We start from the raw sequence: 6,493 nt of genomic DNA on the forward strand, positions 1-6,493 counted from the left end.
GGGATTTCCCTAAAGGACAGTGGTGAAGGGAAATCTTCCCAATGGGCAGAACTTCGAGCGGTGCACCTGGCCGTTCAGTTTGCATATAAGGAAAAATGGCCAGATGTGAGACTGTATACTGACTCATGGGCTGTGGCTAATGGCTTGGCTGGGTGGTCAGGGAATTGGAAGGACAATTGGTGACAAGGAGGTGTGGGGAGGAGGTATGTGGATAGACCTCTCTGAAGGGGCCAAGAAAGTAAAGGTAATTGTATCCCACGTGAACCCTCACCAAAGGATTACCTCTGAAGAGGAGGACTTTAACTATCAAGTGGATAAAATGCCACACACCGTGGAGACTGGTCCTCATCTTTCCTCTGTCACTTCTGTTATCGCTCAATGGGCACATGAACAAAGTGGACATGGTGGCAGGGATGGAGGTTATGCATTAGCACTGCAATATGGACTTCCACTCACCAAGGCTGACTTGGCCACTGCCACTGCTGAGTGCCCCATTTGCCAGCAGCAGAAACCAACATTAAGTCCAAGAATGGGACCATTCCTCGGGGAGATCAACCAGCAACTTGGTGGCAGGTTGATTACATAGGACCACTTCCCTCATGGAGGGGGCAGCGTTTTGTTCTTACTGGAATAGACACCTACTCTGGATATGGATTTGCCTTCCCTGCACGCAATGCTTCTGCCAAAACTACCATTCATGGACTTACAGAATGCCTCATCCACCGGCATGGCATCCCCCATAGCATTGCTTCAGATCAAGGAACTCACTTCACAGCAAATGCAGTGCGGCAATGGGCACATGCCCATGGAATCCACTGGTTGTAACACGTTCCTCATCATCCTGAAGCTGCTGGCTTGATAGAATGATGGAATGGGCTACTAAAGAAACGATTACAGCACAAACTAGGTGGCAACAACTTGCGGGGATGGGGCAGTGTTCTCCAGGAAGTTGTATACACTCTAAACCAGCGGCCAATATATGGTGCTGTGTCTCCAACAGCCAGAATTCATGGGTCCAGGAACCAAGGGGTGGAAGCTGAAGTGGCACCATGCACTATTACTCCTAGTGATCCACTTGCAGCACTTTTGCTTCCGGTCCCAGCAACCCTGTGTTCCTCAGGCCTGGAGGTCCTGGTCCCGACGGAAGGAACTCTCCCACCCGGAAACACAACAAAGAATTCACTGAACTGGCAGCTGAGAATGCCCCCTGGCCACTTTGGGCTTCTTATGCCTTTGTATCAACAGGTCAGGAAAGGTGTCACTGTACTGAGTGGTGTGATTGATCCTGATTACCAAGGAGAAATTGGACTGGTGTTACATAATGGAGGTAAAGAAGAATATGTCTGGAATCCAGGAAATCCCATAGGCCAACTCTTAGTGCTACCATGCCCTGTGATTAAAGTAAATGGTAAATTACAGTAACCCAATCCTGACAGGACTTATCATGACCCAGACCCCTGAGGAATGAACGAACATCTGGGTCACCCCACCAGGCAAAAAACCACAGCCAGCTGAGGTGCTTGCTGAGGGCAAATGTAATACAGAATGGGTAGTAGAAAAAAGTAGTTCTGCCTATCATTTAAGACCATGTGATCAGTTGCAAAAGCGAGGTTTGTAATTGTCAGTGTATTTTCTTTATATGTGCCTATTGCATATCTTTCCTTTGTTCATGTATGCTATATCAGATACAATTGGACTCAATGTGTTTTCATTTATATGTATGATAGATGTTTGATGATAAGTATAAGTGTGATTTCATTCATGTCCGGAAATTATATATATCTAAAGAATTTTGTACATGTGCCAAGTGGCAAGGGGTGGATTGAGGTAGTTAACTTATTGTGCCAACCTGGCCGATAAACACATGTGGGATTAATTGAAGGGCCGAGTGATAAGTGGCTTGGCAAGCCTTGCCTTTTTGGTCTCTTGCTCTTTGATCATCGGGACTGTGTGCGGCTGCCTTGCTTGTTCTGTGCCTCACTTGGCAAGCTACTCTACCTGTGGGACACCTAACCTGTGGACTGTGTCACTGTAATTTGAGGTCCCTTCAAGACTTGCTTCGCCACACCATTGGAATTTACATTTCTTGAGCTGGGGACTGTCGGACCCTGTCATTTGGCTGACTGTTGGTGACATGCCTAGCTTTTGGCTGCCTGTGCCCAGATAGCCTGAATTTCTCTACAGAGTACTACCCTCTGGCGGCCCTCAAGACTTGAAGGACTGCCAGTGTCTCACAACTGTATCACAGGAGTGAGTTTCACTGAGTCATTTGTACTGCTTTATAAATTAATTAACTGTTTATTTCTTGTGTTATCTATCTGTATAAATATATATAAAATTATTAGCATTCTGATTTTGTTTCTCTAGAGAACCCTGTCTAACACATCTACCTTAAAGGAGAAAAAATACTTGAGTTCTCAGAATTCTCAGAAGACCAACCCACACAGAGGCCTCATTTTCTTTATCCTGATTGACAGGCCAGACTCCACCCCCTTACTCTTACTCCTGTCTAGTCCCAAATTGATACCCAATTATGTAACTAACCACATTCTTTTTAGCAGCAATTCTCCATACCCTTCCACCACTCCCTCAACACTATCCCTAAATAAACGACTTCTCTGTTTTATGTCTGTAGATTTTCCTATTTTGGATACTTGCTAGAAATGGAAACATGCAATCCATGTTCCTTTCATTTAGCTTAATGTTTTCAAGGAATATACATAGTTTAGCATGAATCAGAATGTCATATTTTATGAGTGTAGTGGAGCCCACATGGAAGTAGCACACCAACCTGTGTGATCATGAGGTGTCGATAGGATGAGGTGTCAGGCATCAAAACCCACAACAAAAAGAAAATATATCAATGTGAATGAGGGGGAGTGCGGAGCGGAGACCCAAAGCCCATGTATAAACAATTGGACATTCCCTTACAGAAGGGTCACAAGGAAGAGACAAGCCAGTCAGGGTGCAGTGTAGCACCGATGAAACATACAACTTTCCTCTAGTTCTTCAATGCTTCCTCCCCACCCCTATCATGACCACATTTCTACCTTACCTGGTAAGTGCTCATAGGTCTCTCACTCTCATTCATAGCCATCCAGTCCATTCTGATTCACAGTGTCTATCATCTTGGAAAGTACAGAGAACTTTTCCATCAACACAGAAAGTGCTCTTGGATCATACCAGTTTAGACATTGAACCAATCTCCTCTCAGACCTCACCTTTCCATACTGTAGTTTCATATTTTGTGTGGCAGTCATGCTCCTGGTCTTCTGCAGTATTCTCTGACTTCCTACAAGGGATCATGTCACTTGCTCTCTGTCAGTGTGCTGGGTTTTTATTGCTGCTGTAACAAATGACCACAGACTTAGTGGCTTAAAACAACACAAAATGATTATCTGACAGTCCTGGAGGTTACAAGTCCCAAATCACTTCTGTTTCAACTCCATAGAGGCCATTTACATTCCTTGGCTCATCGCCCCTTCCTCCATCTCCGTAACCAGCAGCATAGCAACTCTCTCCCTTAGGATTTCTAACTGAACTTCTGATTCTTTTGTCCATCACTTTCTCTGATCCTGACTCTCTTAACCCTCTTATAAAGATTCATGTGATTCGATTGGGCCCACCTGGACAATCCAGGTGACTCACCTCACCTCAAGGTCCTTAGTTTAATCACATCTGCAAAGTCCCTTTTACCATGCAAAGTGACATATTCATGAGTCAATGAAATGACGATCTGAGCATCTGGGAGGAGGTCATTATTCATTCTACCACAGGTAGTGGTCTCCAATGGCATCTTGTTTTCCTTGAGGACCAGTGATCCACAAATATCCCAAGGCTTTATATCTGAGTATCCTGTCACAGTCTTTGCCCCATTGTAGTATGACTGATATTTTAGGGCTGATCTCTCGCTCTCTGCCAGTAGTCTAAAAATAGAAAAACAAAACAAAAAACAAAGAACTTCTAGTATTGACCAGATCAAAGCTTTCTAGGCTTCTCATTAGCTGCGAAAGTGTGGCACATGCAAGCCTGTGCCATTTCCAAAAGAAACAGCAGTGGAAACCAATGCAAAATTGGCCTTTCACTTTCAGTCTGAACAAGATGACATGGACTTGTTTCTCCTTCCGCTCCCCCCAGTTCAGTACATCTATAAACCTTGGAAACAGTGCAAGAAAGCGTCCAAAAAAGAATTAGGGAATATAAGAGGAGGAAGGAGGAACGTGGAATGGATATGAACCATGGAACTGGAGGAATCCCTTAGGAGTAGGGTACCTTATGATTCCCCACCCGAGAGAAGAAAGTGACCCAAGGCTAGCATTTTCTAATCACCAAACTAGCAACGGAACTCTGACACCCTATAGGGCATGATAGAATTTCCCCTGTGGGTTCCTGAACCATAACTTTTTACAGGAGTAGAAAGCCTCACCTTTCTACCATGGAGTGACTGATAGTTTCGAGCCGGTGGCCTTGTGGTTAGCATGCCAATGCATAACCACTATGCCTTCAAGACTAGGTTGCATTAAATGAGAGCCCTGCTGATACTGCCAGGTAAGCCTGGCTGCTCTAACAACTCTGTCAAAGAGGATCAGCCAGAGAGCCAACAAATAATAAATGGCCAGGGGAAGCAATCTCCTTCTCTACCAGGTTGGACACTCTCCTTTACCCCTTAGAAATAATGTAGAACTGGCAGGGCACAAGCAAGGGGAAATCTTACTACAAGTGGCCTGGCCCAAGAAATCTCTCCTTTACTGAGAAACAACAGAAGGATAGGAGGTACTGGCAAAAGAGATCTCACCACAAATGTGATCCCAGAAGACTCTTTCGTCCAAAGAGCAGAGACTCACTACCCCTACCTAGAGGCATCAGGCAACCCAAACTGAGGAAGCATCACAAAAGCTCAGAAAATTAAATGATCTGGTGGTGCAGTGGTTAAGAGTTGGGTCAGCAGTTTGAAACCATGTGCATCTCCGCAGGAGAAAGACTGGGCTTTCTACTCTCATCATCAACAGTTACAATGTTGGAAACCCACAGGGGGGTTGCTGTGAGTCTGCATTGATTTGATGGCAGTGAATTTGCAATCACAGCCCATGAAAGGTCATGGCTTATGTGCTAAATATAAAGAAGGTGAATGCTTGCTAAAATTTAGGAGGGTGGGGAATCCAAAAGAGTATACAGAGTCTCCTAACATAATAGCCAAAACGTCCAGGATACAAATGAAAATCCCCCATCATACTAACAACCAGGAAAATAACAGCTTGAATGAGGAACTGTCACTAATGCTGAGATGAATCAGATCTGGGGACAAGGATTTTTAATGCATCTGTCATAAAAATGCTTCCACAAGCAATTACAAAACCTCTTGAAACAAATGAAAAAGTGGGCCATCTCAGAAATATAATAATAGATTTTTAAAATCTTCCTGGAGGTGCTCAGCTGCAGAGTGGACATGACATGATAGAACTTGAGGGTAGATAAATGGAATTCTCCCACGATCCAATGGGAAATAACAAAAGGTCCAACATTCATATCACCAGAGTCTCAGCTTGATACCCAAACCACATGAAGACAGAACACTGACCAAAAACAAAAAGGCAACCTATGGACACATCTCTTATGAATTTAGACACCATAAACCTCAAGAAATATCATCAAGTAGAATCCAACAATGTATTAGAGAATTAATTATATACTATGACCAAATAGGATATATTCCGTGTATGAAAAGCGGTTCCAGTATTTGGAAATCAGTCAAGGTCACATCAACAAGCCAAAGAAGAAAAAGTCACATTGTATCAATTGACACAGAAAAACATTTGATGAAATTCAACAATAATTTCATGATTAAAACTCTCAGTACAGTAGGAATAGAAGTGAGCCCCTTTAAGCTAATAAAGAACACCTAAAAAAATAAAAACAAAAAACCCTACAGTTACCATTATACATAATGATGAAACATGGAATGTTTTCACTCTACAATCAAGAGGAAGGCAAGCATCTAAGTGAGGCATCAACTAAGTCCACATGGAAGAAGCACACCAGTGTGGGTGATTTAAAGATGACAACAACAACACCCAAATATGATGAAAGGGAAAGTATCAGAGCTTAAATTGTGAACATCCCATTTGTAGACGGCTATGAAAGACAGTAAAAACTCAAAATCCATCTGCAGAAGAAATATCTTGTCAGATTAAGCCTCTGGCAGATCCTTTCTGGCCACAGGGGAGGGATATGACAGCTTTTCTATTAGGCAGAGACTATAGTAAACTTGATTATGGTGGATCAAACTATGGTATACAGAGATACTTGGCCAGTTGACCTCCCTCTTGACCCAACTTAAATTTGCTCTAGGCCTCAATATTTCTTGCTGGTTCTATGACAGAAATTTCCTCTTCTTTTTTTAAAAATGTGGTTGCTAGTCTTTTCTTTTAAACTCTTATTTTTACTTTTATCTATATGTTATTTTTATCATGATTACTTTCTTCTTTCTGCTTCC

Source organism: Echinops telfairi, unplaced genomic scaffold (assembly GCF_000313985.2).
Source record: "Echinops telfairi isolate 266 unplaced genomic scaffold, ASM31398v2 ScPeMD7_7427;HRSCAF=8465, whole genome shotgun sequence".
In the NCBI taxonomy this organism is placed as follows: domain Eukaryota; kingdom Metazoa; phylum Chordata; class Mammalia; order Afrosoricida; family Tenrecidae; genus Echinops; species Echinops telfairi.